The sequence below is a fragment of the Poecilia formosa genome, unplaced genomic scaffold (genome assembly GCF_000485575.1).
Source record: "Poecilia formosa unplaced genomic scaffold, Poecilia_formosa-5.1.2 Scaffold16, whole genome shotgun sequence".
NCBI lineage: Eukaryota > Metazoa > Chordata > Actinopteri > Cyprinodontiformes > Poeciliidae > Poecilia > Poecilia formosa.
The window spans coordinates 1,400,957-1,414,953 of NW_006799955.1; positions in this window are offsets into that span (position 1 = coordinate 1,400,957).

Consider the following 13,997-nt stretch of genomic DNA (forward strand, 5'->3'; position numbering starts at 1 on the left):
AGGATCGCCACCGATTAGGCACATAAACAGTAGAGTAACAGCTGTCTGTGAGGGTCGTCTGCTCAAATTGCAGAATGAGGGAGCATAATGTATTTTTATGGATGAACAAAGCCAGAGGACAATTACGTTCAATTTCATGGACTAGGGCAAAATAGGCCTTCATGGCAAACTACAGTGAAACAGCTGTGTGTATTCCATTACTTTTATAGGATTTGAACAGTCTGAAATGTACCATCTGCACCACTTTTCTGATGTTCCCCAAACTCCATTCACACATACACTCAATTTCCATAGCATTATTATGTCATACTTAGAGTAGTTTATTGGAGTCTCTTGCTCAGTCATGCACTGCAGGGGACAGTTCTGTAAGGTGCAGTGGGTTTATTGCATAGTTAGCAGCTGCTGGAAACAAGTTAAGAAGAGCATTGAAGCTGTACTATTAGGGTAAAGAGGTGCTCCACTAGTGAAAAGGAGTGTTTTTTAATCATCCTAATGGATAATGATTTTTTTTCTATCTTTAACTGTCATTTTGAAGAACTTTAAAATAACAGTCATCACATCCTAAATGTCTCAAAATGTATTTTTATTTGTGGGATACCCTCAGTGTAGTTTTTTAAAATCAATTCTGAGCATGAGTATTCCTTAGAGATTCACAAAAAAATAAATAAATAAATAAAGAGAGCAACAACCATGCATCCCTTTGTGGTACATCCATTATATGCAAAACAACCATGCATCCCTTTGTGGTACATCCATTATATGCAAAAGCCACTGTGGTAAAATGTTTTGTTGGTTGTTTTCTTTTTTTTTTGCATAGTTTTTCCCCAAAGACTGAGGAACATCTTGAATGAAAACTGATTTTACACTTGTTGCCTCTTCCAAGTCTATTCCGTCTGTGATAAATATGTGTAAAAAGCCTGATAAATAAATGTTTCTCTTACCAAAGTAGTACAATTTCTCCCTGAAATAAATGACAGCTCAAACTACATTCAGGTATATTCAGATGGGGAAAACTCACACTAAGAAATATAAACATGTAAATTATATTCGTCTTAAAAAATACATAATAAATGAAAAGAAATAGCTGAATCACATGTATTTCATGCTTGTCATGAGTGATGAAAACTGTGTCACCAATGATGTTGTGGATTTTTGAGCACTCACTGTTTCTCCTCTACGAAGACAAAATATCAGGGTGAGATTATACTGCTGCTTTATAGAAGAAAAATAGTTTTGAGGGCTTTTACACATTTTTACCAGAGGTGCCAAAAATTAAACAAGGAGCAGTAATAACCCAATAAAATAAAAATGCCTACCTTACATCCATTACTCAAAAACAGAGTGTTTCTTTTTCAAACCAAAAAGATTCATAGTGTTTTCTTTACCGAAAGCATATTAAAATATATTGATCTTGGACATTTTGACAACGGTCTATGAGATATTTTAAGGTATAATTACATATTTTTCTATTAATTCATCCTTCACTTATATTAAGTCTACCAGTATCATATGCTACAGAAACAGCCATAAACCATGATGTTCTCCCCTCCGAACTTGACGACTCGTTCGGTGAATTGTCATTATTTCTACTAACAAGGTGTGTGCAATGAAATTCAGAGGGTGCAGTTTCCATTAAACTGACTAGACTGTGTTCTCCAGTCATATTCAATATATTTTAATCTGACAAAAGTTGAATGCTTTTGAGAATAACCTTTAAGCAGGTGTTAAACAAAATTCACAGTAAGCATTTCTGTATTAAAATGTTTTTTTTGTTGTTGTTGTTGTTTTTTTTTGTCTGGTGATTTGATGTAATTTTCTATTACTATTCATTAAAGCTCCGCACTTCAATGCATTCTCCATCAGACAGGTATGAGCATTTACAATAATTGTCTCACTTCACTTGCAGAGGAAACATGTGCTTACAGTTCCACTGTGGCCAATGAATCATATAATTTGTCATCAGAGAGCAATTCCCCTCTGAGCTGCGATTAGATTACAATGTCTCGTTTCGAATTTGCATAATTTTTCAGCTCCACCCTTGAAAGTTTACGGTGTGAAGCTTCAAGCAATTATCTGTCACCATCTTCAGTCGGGAGAATTGACTATTTGACCCTGCTTGTCTAAAAATCACTCTTGACACTTGTACTCCTGCTGGCAATGTCAAACCAGACAGCTGGGGCCAGCTCTGGATGACACACATCAGCGAGTTCTGCTAAAGATGTTCCATTTGTCAGAAATAAACTAATATTTCCTTTGAGCAATTGCTCTCTGTTCCACTACATTTCATATTTGCTGCGAGGCTGCTCTGAGTGTGTGCAAGGTAAAACACCTCCTGCGGTGTACACACACGCGTAATATGGCGCGAGCGAGTCCGTTGTCCTAGATGCACAATCCCCTCTATCTACACCACGGTTCATGGAGAGTGGTCGAGATGTTCTGGCTGTAGACAGTTTTGACAAGAAATTGGCAGCGTTGCCAGAGTGAGTTCTAAAAGACTTCGAGTAGCTTGGCCACCAGAGAGATAGCCATCACAGCGTACTGGGCCAGAGTTTGTAAAGACTTTGAGATAATTCATAGCCCTCTCTCTCTCTTGCTGGCAGAGTACCGAGCTCTATTCACAGCACAGTTGAAGATGCAGTATATTACACGCTTTATACAATGGATTTGCCTCTGTAGAGATTTGATTTCCTTTGTGGGTGCATTATATCATAAAAGAACAGAGGAAATCAAAGAAGAAATGTGTGGGATTACATAAAGGAGGCTTGCTGAGTTTATTGATGAACCTGTGGGCGGATTGTGGGCTCGTTTGAACATGCAAGTATGCATGTAAAATAGCTTTTCATGACAAAAGGCTCATTCTAGATTACAAGGTATTATTTAATATTAAAATTTACCAACTAAGCACCACAAGTGCAAGTACTTCAGTGGAATATTTTGTTGAAAAAGATTTCCCCTCTGTGGTTCTCCAAATGATGAGCTCCTATCCGCCACCATGATGGTAGAACATTCAGTGAACTGACTTTAAATTCAAGTCTTTGAATTAATGAGCTGTCACCTGTGTTGTACTTTATTTCACTACAACGGAAATTAAAACTGAACTACAAAGAACAAAACTACAGGAAATAATCAGCTAACCCCATTTAGCGAAAACATAACATTTTAAGGAGTGAAAACATTCTAAGACAGGGTGCTAAAGGGCTTTTAGACAGTACTGAAAGTGTCAAAACATTGTGCCTTCCCATGAAGAAAGGAAAAATATTGTATGTTCGACTTAATGTGTTTGATTTAGGAAGTTCACCAGGCCTGCTGGACACTATTGTGTCACCTTAAATAGAAATGTGATTGTTATTTATTTTAAAACTCCATAACGTCTGAACTCTTTTATTTACTTTAACAGAAATAGCAGGTGTTGTAGTGGTGATGTGGCAGCTTTGTGAGGACTTAAAGTCCTCTTAAGCATCCAGCTCCCAGTCAATCAAAGGTGATACAAAAACAACTAAGATTTTTAGCATCTTATTCCAATTTAGTTGTATATGTTACAAATACTGTTTTGGATGGCTTCAAATCAAAGTCACTTTTGCATTTGGAGGTTAGACTGAGAAGCGAGTTGGTCTTTTGCCTCCAAGAATGAATGTTTCCGGTGAACCACATACTGCCAGTCGGATTAAAAAAAACTAACAATAAAATAAAACAAGTAACTACAGAGATGTTTAGTCACAATTATTAAGTTTGACATTTTTAAAAATCCAGCTGAAGGAACATGATGCACACAGATTTTTGCCCTAAAGGGGAATCTCATGTTTGGTAACTTACCTGTGCATTCCTTGTTTTTCTTTTCAGCTTGAAGCTTTATATAACCCTCTTTAGCTAAAGGCATCAGCAGATTTTCAGCTTTAAAAATACAACAGCACATGTTGACAGCAAGGCTTTTGAGCTCAATCTCAGCTTGGTGCCTAAAAAATTCAAATGAAGAAAGAGAATACTATACAGTGTAAGTCACAGCTTTTCTTTTTACGATTGAACAAGTGAAAGCAAACCTCAGTTTTCTTTCAATTTTGGCTTGAGCTCAGGACACTGAAGCCGATGATGTTTCAACCTTGTCAAGAATCAGTGATTCCTTAAGGTTCCCGCCCCCCACACACATCCATTTTTCATTCATTCAAAGACATTTTCATTTTTGTTGCGGGCATCTTGATGTTTGAAATTGAATGTATTCTTGATGAGGGAAGTTGGGAATTGGCTGGCTGTCAGATCAGTACTATTATCTGCCTTTTAGGTTTGAAGCAAATTAGACTCCGAGTCCCCAAGGTGCTTGGACCCTTTGCATGTTGGCAGTGTAGATTTCTCAGAGGGTGTCACTCTTTTGATGGAAATTCATTTTAATCAGAAGAAGATTCCCATCCCCTCTGGACTTGTCTATTCCTTTCAGGTTTGTTTTCTGAGTGTGCCGGAGAGTGTGTTTTTGTCCCGTAACCTAAGATAGGATCAATTAAACTCCAACAAGCCTCCTTTCAAATGTGTCGGACACTTTTGTGAGGTAGAAACACTTTGAAGTTCTTGCACGAACCAGTAAGAAAAAAAAATTCTCCAAGATCAAATACAGATAAGTGTTGAACATAGACTGTGTTTGACAATTCAACATAGGTGGAATTAAGAGGATAAACATGTAGCACTTAAATATATATATATTTTTTTTTTTGCTTAAAGGTGTTTTTCTCAAACTATTTCCGACAAAAAAGTGTTTAGTGTGATGATTTGAGTAGAATTAAATTCCATTCTAAAACAATCTGTGAGAAAAACAATCAAGTCTTCTGCACTGTTCTTTGTTGATGCACAGAGAAGCAGGGTTTTTTTGTTTTGTTTTTTTTTTTTAGTTGTTCCGTTTCTGACACATCTCATATCGGATAGGGATGTGCTGTCATCTCAGAAAATGCAGAGAGCAAGTTCTTGTTGAGTCTGGTTTGACAATATCAAGATGTTTCTGGAACTGAAATATTTCTGATGCAAGAGTATAACAGAGACAAAGCAAAACCTTCGGGGCAGAGGTGTTCAGTTCAACACCTGGATGAGAAGTCTGCGTTCATATCAGGATGGCTTTAGGTTCACGCTAAACAGCTGAATTCCATCCTGTCAATTCTTTACGCCTAACAATAAACATCAGACTGATGAATACGATTTGTTCCTACATGGCTACCAACAGTTTTTACTGTTTTCACTGTTAAGGCAACTTGACCTGTCACCCATATCTTTTATTGCTGTAATTAAAAAGTTTTATTGCTTAATTGAATTGTTGGTAGCTCAATTGTTGACATATCCAAACAATGACTTTTAAATGTTTACCACTGAATCATTTTTTTTTAAATATATAAATATATATATCCATATTACTTAAGTTTGCTACACTTTCTTAGAACTTTTGATTAAAATATAATTGACTTTCTGCTTCCCTTGGGGTATAAACGATGTGAAGCCTGCTTTATAGCCACTGGGCACTAGGCTGAATGATGAGTCATAAATTTACACTGCCACCAAACATAGTGAGCAGGATGGTGACTGAGGTTAAAAATCTCCAAACCTTAGTGTTAGAGGAGAGGGTCTAAGGGTCAGGAACCCTTAGACATTGTATCCAACCAGATGTTTAACAGTGATGTTGGAAAAGGGCTTTTCTGTCCTACCATCAGAAAATTAAAGATGAGATGTTTGCTCATTCTTCTAGGACTTTAGCTGAGAGGAAGATCGACCATCTCAGCAACAAACACTGCAGTTGAATCTGGAAGAGAACAAAGGATGCAATGTGTGGAAAAGCTCCTCATGCCTCAAATGGAAGCCTTGTTTGATTGCATGTTGTCAAGAACTTTTATTAAGGGGTTAATAAAAGCTATTCAATCTACTGTAGAAGTAGATTGAAATAGTTTCATGACTTGGTCTTTTTTGTGAGGTGAGATGAAGAGAAAAAACCTTCAAGAGAGGACCCAGGACTTTGGAGGAGAAAGACTGTACAATGGAGAATGGTCAAAGACTCCTCTCTCTGTATGTTGTATCTCTTTAAAATGTTATAGGATAATATTTAGTGTCCTGCCGGCAAAAAGGTTAACAGCTTAACAGAGAAGTTTGAGGGGGGCCAGAACTGGACCCTCCAATTACCAGATTATGGGCAAGAAAACATTTATTTCAAAATAAGCATATTTGCAAAAAAAATAAAAAAATAAAATAATAAAATAAAATTACTGTTCTTTTTAGAAATGCTCAGGAACCCACTGACATCACTTCTGTCTTTGAGTTCATTAAACTGCTGGAGTAAAGTATAAAATACTCGGTGCACTAGAGACAGAGAAAGGAAAACACGTAGCCTCAATCTGTCCCTCCACTCTGGGTCAGGCAGCCGCTCCATCACTTTGATATAATGCAACGATACCCCGGCTGTCAGCAGAGGAACACACCTCAAATCGCAGGTACTGCCAACCCTCAGTTTTCTCTCCCTTCTCTGCTGTTACCTATAGACTACAGGTGAACCTCCTTCCTCTGTGTTCTCTGGTCTAAGAATGCTAATGCTAATAAACTCAGCAGTTACATGTGTATCTTTGCTTGTGGAAGTCATTAAAATAGATAAAGTAGTTAAAATATGGAGGTTGGCAAACATTTATGGTTACAGTGGTTGGTAACTTGCTCTGGTTTTACCTTTGTAAACATCCCGACTCCTGCACCTACACACGGTTTATGACCGGAGGTGAGTGGCTGTGAATGAAATGAATAAAATGTAGAACCTCAGTTGATCAGGAAAGATTCACCCCATGACATTTTGAGCTCAAATCTAAACAGGTTATACAAACAGCAGTCTGAAATATGAATGATCTGGACTGTAGCAAGTATAGAAAACTAAAATTGCCACAATTCAATTAATTAAAAGGCAATAATATAAACATGACCTATTATGCTTCCTAGAACATGTTAGGATACGTCTATGGAATATACAAATCCTGTTCATTATATTTTTAGTGCAAAATCATTCTTATATAATGATATTTTAGTCTGCTAAGTTCTGCCCATTTTGAGCTTCTTTCTTGTTTTGAGGCCTCTTATCACTTTAAATACACATTTCTTGTACATTACGGCAAAAAACAATTGCTTGATCCATGCAAAATATCTCACACCTTCTGTTATAACTATAAACATTAACAACCAGTTTCTCTGCTCATTCCCTGAAGTAAAATGTTGATCACACACATAATGCCTTACAAAAGTTTTAATATTTTCACGGTATTGCAATACATTGCAATGCTGGTGAACGTATACACCTCTGTTCTACACATACTGACTGCTCAAAGTGCTATACACTTGCGCCACTTTTACTTAGTCACACTTTCAAATGTGCACACACATTCATATGATATGCAGATCAGAGTTGGCAATTTGGCATTACAAAGCTGGAATCTAATCCATAGCTTTCTAATTGCCCAATAATTATATAGGTAGAAGATTAATGAATATAAATACAGGCCATTTCTGGCCTGCTGCAGGAAACCTTTCTAGAGGCAACGACATATTTGAGGTTGTGGTTGAGATTTGTATTCCAGCAGGACAACAACGCTAACCAACAGACAGAGCTAGAGTGGGAATGTTTAGACCTTATCACATCCATGTGTTAATATGGCCTAGTCAATGTCCAGCTGCAAAGGCCTAGACATATCTCAAAAGACTTACAGCTTTCATTGCAGCAAAATGTGGTTGATTTGGGAAAGCTTAATACTTGTGCACATCACTGATTTTTTTATTTGTAAAAAGTAAAAGAAAAAAAAACCAACAAAAAAAAAAAACAATTTTATTTCATTTTTCTAAAAATGAGAGCAATGGTGATCGCCAGGCAATCCTTAGAGACATGAACCCATACTAAACTTTCCACGTTTTAGATCTGTTTCCCTCAGTTAATTTTCAGTGAGTCCTGAAAAAATAAAAATCTCCAATATGTTCTGTTCCGTGTTCCTGTCACATCTTTTAACTGCTTCAGTCAAGATGAGTAGATGGTGAGTAGTCTTATTTCTGTCATTCAGCCTCCATATCTCCCAGCTTCCTGAAAGAAATGGATGGTAAAATCCCAGTGGAGATATTTTCTCACACAAACAAATAAAATGACCATGAACACTTTATTGCAGTGTGGCATTTGAAACCATCATCCCACAGCTACATTCTTCACTTTATTACTTCTCAGCTGGTATTTGGCTGAGCTTAACCCCCTGAAACTGCATGATTAGATCATTCATTTTTCCAGCGTGATTATGGAAATGTTTTTCAGTTGCACAAATGTGTTACTTTTGTGCAAAATATGTGGCTTTTAAGTGCAGTTCAGTGATTCATTGAGCTGTTCTCTTGAAACTTGCTGGCAACAATCAACCCCAGTTTCACAAATAAGCACCTTCACATAATAATGTGCACCCTTGCTGTTTTTCCACTTTCCCTGTTTTTGCTACAAAGCAAACACTTTTCTAGCTGCCAACTTGGATGTTTTAGTAAGAGTGCAGTTTGGAGCTTGGTCATTATTCTTTGTTTTCTTCAGTGTTGCCTTATCTGCCTTCATAAGTCGTCATGTGTGTTGTGGCGTGCTAATTCCCACAGCCAATTTGATGTTCAAAATATTTTCAGAGCATCTTCCAGGTGCACAGCACAGTCCAAATCATTCTGGTTTCTGGCAGATAGAGTTAGTGAGGGATTAAACCAGAGAGGAGCCAAATGAGTGCCATGGGTTGGGCTTGTTTTTCCCCCGGTGTGCATTTACAAACCCCTGTGTTTCAGTCTTCCAACAGGCAGCACAAAAACACAGCAGAGAGCCGTTTGACTCCCAAGAGTTTTGTCGAACTTATCTCCACTCAAACCAAGCTCTGGTGTGTCTGCCTGGGGAGTGTAATTGACGACTATCCTTAGATTGAAATTGATTGCATGAAGTCTTTAACAATGGAAGACCATTGGTATTCCTGCAGTGACGACTGAGGAGCGCCTAAGATGGGATGGAGCTGTCACAAGAACAACAGGGCTCTCTGTTGGTGCATTGTACTGTAGTCAGATTCAGAAGATCAGAATAAGCCTTTGATTTGAGCGATGCTGAGGTTCTAATTGGGCTGTATTGATCCGTTCAGCTTCTGTTCATGATGGCGCAGTCTTCATCAATGTCAGCCTGCTGCGCTAAGTAAAAAAAAATCAAGTATCCAGCGTTGCCTGGAGCTCAGCTTGATTGCTTGGGTAATGTATAGTGTCAGGGGCTTTATTGAAGGAAAAGAAAAACGTCAATATGCCGCTACTTCAAAGATTTGGGTAACACTTGTTGCAAGATTCATTGTTTAGCAACTGCATCTAAATGCGTATTGTTGCACTTTGTGTGTGTGTGTGTGTGCGTGTGTGTGTGTGTGTGTGTGTGTGTGTGTGGGTGTGCGTGTGTGTGTGTGTGTGTGCAAAGTTTAGGATTCTTTTAAAGAGGCTGGCAGCGGCTGAGGTGGAAAAGCAGGTATACTGAATGCCTAGAGGATCCCAGTATGAACTTTGCTCCCTCTCTTCCCAGGTATCTTAGGGAAGCTTACATCATGAAGGGTGTAAAACTGAATGGCCTATTTTAAAACTTTTTTCATATATAAGGCGCACCACATTATTATGGAAGCCCATTTCCGCCACTCTGTAAAAAAAACAAATAATTATTATCTCATTATAATGAGATAGTATCTCATCTCATTATATGCAGACGACCTGATTATTGACTGTCAGTAGGTAGATGGGTCAGTCAAACAGCGTTCTGACAACTATCCCAGCATGCACCGCGCGCTTCTTCTTCTACGGGCGAAAATGAAGTCGGCGGCTGCTTACCGTAGTTGCTAGACCTGCTGTGGCTCAATATTGGTCCATATACCGTAAAAAAATAAAGGGAACACTCAAATAACACAGCCTAGATCTGAATGAATGAAATATTCTCATTGAATACTTTGTTCTGTACAAAGTTGAATGTGCTGACAACAAAATCACACAAAAATCATCAGTGGAAATCAAATTTATTAACCAATGGAGGCCTGGATTTGGAGCCACACACAAAATTAAAGTGAAATGTTCCCTTTATTTATTTGAGCAGTATATAAGGCGCACTGGATGATAAGGCGCACTGTCGGCTTTTGAGGAAATTGAAGGTTTTTAGGTGCGCCTTAAAATGTGGAAAGTATGGTAGTAACGTGCATTAATTCGCGCCAGGCTAAAAAAGTGGATTGTTCATGATATGTCCCCTTTAAAATACATACATACATTTATGCTCACAAACATCTCCTTGTGAAATACATTAGCATAACAGTTTTTGTTACTAAACAATGTGAAAAAAACAGTGTGAAAAATCAATCAAATATAGACAATAAGGTAATGTGAAAACAGTACTGATAGAAGACACAGATTGGACAGATGATGAAGTTTTGGATATAAACAAGTTTTGAAAGGTTTCCCTCAACAACATCTTCATTATAATTACAGAAATGGTCCCCCTGTCTTTTGTTGTTGGCCTCGGCTCCCTTGAAGTCTTGCACTTCTCACCTTAGTATCATTTGGTCTTGTCTCTGTCTCAGCTTAAATGGCCTTAACTGCAGCACTGAAGACATGCCACGACATCAGTTTGAGTGAATGAGAGTGAACAAAAACATAAGGATAAATGAAATTCCTAACCAGTACAACCAGATGCTTGTTGATTACATGGTCAGTTTATTATTCCTGCCTCCATTAGGAACTAAAGATGCACATTTATTCCAGCTCCTTTGGGTAACTCTAAACAAAAGGCCAGCCTAATGGAAGTCTTCAAATTTCTTCTGACATTTAGAGCAAAAAGCCCTGCATTACACACACGCATGACAGGTTTTGGATTATTTATGAAGTTTTTCTTTTTTCTTTTTTTTTTTTTCCCCAGATCCATACCATCGACGTTGACACAGGGCCTCATCTGAAAGCGTCTGCAACTGATTCATTATGCTGCATTAAATGCCCCTAGAGAAGGAAAGGGGCAAAGCTTGATGTATTGCACAGCATATTAAGTCTGTCTTGCAGCACATCAGTAGAATGAAGAAATCCAATGATGTTGCAAATGCAAACCTGGAAAAAATAAATAAATAAATAAATAAATCCTTGCTTCAAAATACATGATGGTAATTCAAATGCAAACTTTGAATAGTGGGGAGAGAAAATATATTCCAGGCTTGAATTTAAAATCTAAGCAAGGAAGTGCATTTTTTTTGTAACACAAATAAGAAATGAGTAATAAAGAAATGAGTTGCTATTTATTAAGGAATAAAATTTCTAACAAATATTCTCCTGCTGGATGATCTACAATAAAGTGACGAAAAAGTCTCTTGCCAAGCTCCAATTTTGTAAGACTGCTTAAGTTTGAATGAATGCGCTTCAGCACAATATGTGTGACTTTTTAACCGACGATCAATGCTCAATACTACGTCCAAGCCAATGTCCCTAGAAATATCCGTTGCTGATGCAGTGAACAGTTGCTGAGACGATGAGGAATGAGTAATGAAACAATGTTCAGAGTGTTTCTGCGCCCCAGGCTTGTCAACATCATGTGGGAGCGTATGGCCATACATTATGAAAGCCTCGGTGGTGAACCACAACAGGAAAAGATTCATAATGCCTAGCTTGTATGTATGCAGTGTTGGAGATGAAATTTAATAAGTGTCAACAGAAGTCGGAAGGATTGACTCCAAAGGAATAAATCAATATCCTCACGTTGAAACATGACGACTGAATTGTGAACTTAGCCATATAAAGCGAACAACTCAACACGCTTCAAAAGTAGAATAAAATATTGAGAGAGAAAAATATATATATTCCAGCCATGATAGAATTTAAAGATCAACACAGTTTGATGAAACATTATGAGTCTCTGACATCTCTTTATTCTGAGCAATGAATGAGGGTAGTGTTATCAGTGGCACTGCTCCCTCATCACTGGATCATATGACTTTGTTTTTTATTTTCAAAGGCAGATTGTGCAAGGAACTAATACTAACGCACTAGATTTAACTGTCTTAACTGAATGTGTTGTCAGGATGTCTTCAACCTTGAAACTGAAAAAGTGTTTTTGATACAAAAGAAAACATTCTTTCTTTGGAATATGGACCTTTTCTCATACCACGTGGTCAAAAGTGGTTAAACATGAAATAATTTGTTTGATTAAAAATGGCTTCAGACTAAACTTGTTCAAATGGTTTGCCGAATCAAAAATATTAAAAACGCCAGTTCACAATTCTGCACAACTTTGTCTGAACAGCTTTTGCTTAGTCTTAATTTGATGTTTTTTCTGGTTTCCTGGAGATCCGACTGCTAACATCATTTCATCAATTAATATTCACTGAAGTATCTTTATTTCTCTTTATTTACACACACGCATGACAGGTGTGTGTAAATGAGAGATGCCGTGCTGAATGTTTGATGTTGATGGTGTGCGTGTGTCATAAACAGTCACTCAGGAAATTCAACCTTGTGCTTGCAGGTCTTATTTTTTTTTTTAAAAATCTCAATATTTGTATATTTTTATCCGTCAACCACGAAAAAAAGAATGACTCAAAGGTACAATTAAAAGCACAGAATTAATATGAGAGCGATGCCCTCTGAAATTTTAAGTCAAACCCTGTCCTGTTGTTTGTTTTCTCTGCAATGGCAGCAACTCTTGTTTTTGTTTTTGTTTTTTTTTTGTTTTTTCTCATAATAATGTACTTCTAAAAATTGCTGTTTGTGTGCCTGCATTCTATGTTTGGATTTTTCTAGCCTCACCAAAGTCTACAGAAACACTGAAACTAAACTGAAATTGGAGATGGAGGTTTTTTGTTTGTTTGTTTGTTTATTTTTCTTTACATTTTTGACAGAGTTTAAATTACTGAAATTATCTTGGCTGACTGGTTAAAATGTTAAGATCAATCAATAAAACAAAGAAAAAACATTTTATGACATAAATTACAAAAGTCTACATTCATAATATGGTACAAATGGCAAATAACATAATAGATACCCATATACTATCAATTCTACCGCTATCAGCATTCGGATGGATACATGTATTGTGATAATATGTTTTTGAAGTCAGGCAAAAGGTGCAGGGTTCCTTTATGTAGCAATATCATATTGTTAATTCCTCTTTCAACCAAACAACCAGCTGACAGAATGAACATAAAGAAAACATGCCACCCCCACTGACGATGGACAACATCAAGTGTTGTTAATGGCATCTCTATATAGCAATAGAGATAGTTAACATTTTCTTCACTGGTATACGTTACATTGTTTTTACCAGGTTTAGTGTTTGGTGTCTGGAAAAGTAGTTTTAACTCCCTTCCTTTAGACTTAATGACCTGCTAATTCCTCTTCAGAAACTCGGTTCTGGGCCGGTTGTTTCCTGTGGGATTTTAAAGAAACTGCAAGTATAAACTAAAGGTGACAGAAGCAGCGAGTGCCAGACCAGTGGTGAGACAACAGGAAACCCTGCAGTGTAATGAGGATGACAGAGCCAAGGTTATTTTGTTTCTGTTGTCATAAGTTGCAGCTTCTCTTTATTATATCTCTCAGAAAACACACATGTATACACAGATTCTGGAACAGCCATGCTTTTTTTTCCAATATATCTAACAAATGAAAAGGGAGATGAGAGGAACGCCATCTGAGTCATTGTACTCTTAGCTCTAAACACAATTGTGAAATATACCTAAATGTTTGGGATGTGAAGATATGATGAACAGGGATATTTAATACAAATTCTAAATGAACAACAAATATTAGTGGCAAGCAATATTCACTACTGGTGTCTTGGTAACAACCCTAATGTATTTGCTTGCTATAGTTCAAAATACTTCAAACAGACGTGTAATTTCAAAAGACTGTTCTAACAGACCCTAAAGCTACTGGTTCCCTGTCTGAATAATAGTTAGGTTGTATTTGTTTTGTAAGGTTGCTCTTTGTAATTGTGAGGGATTTTTTTTTCAAGCTTA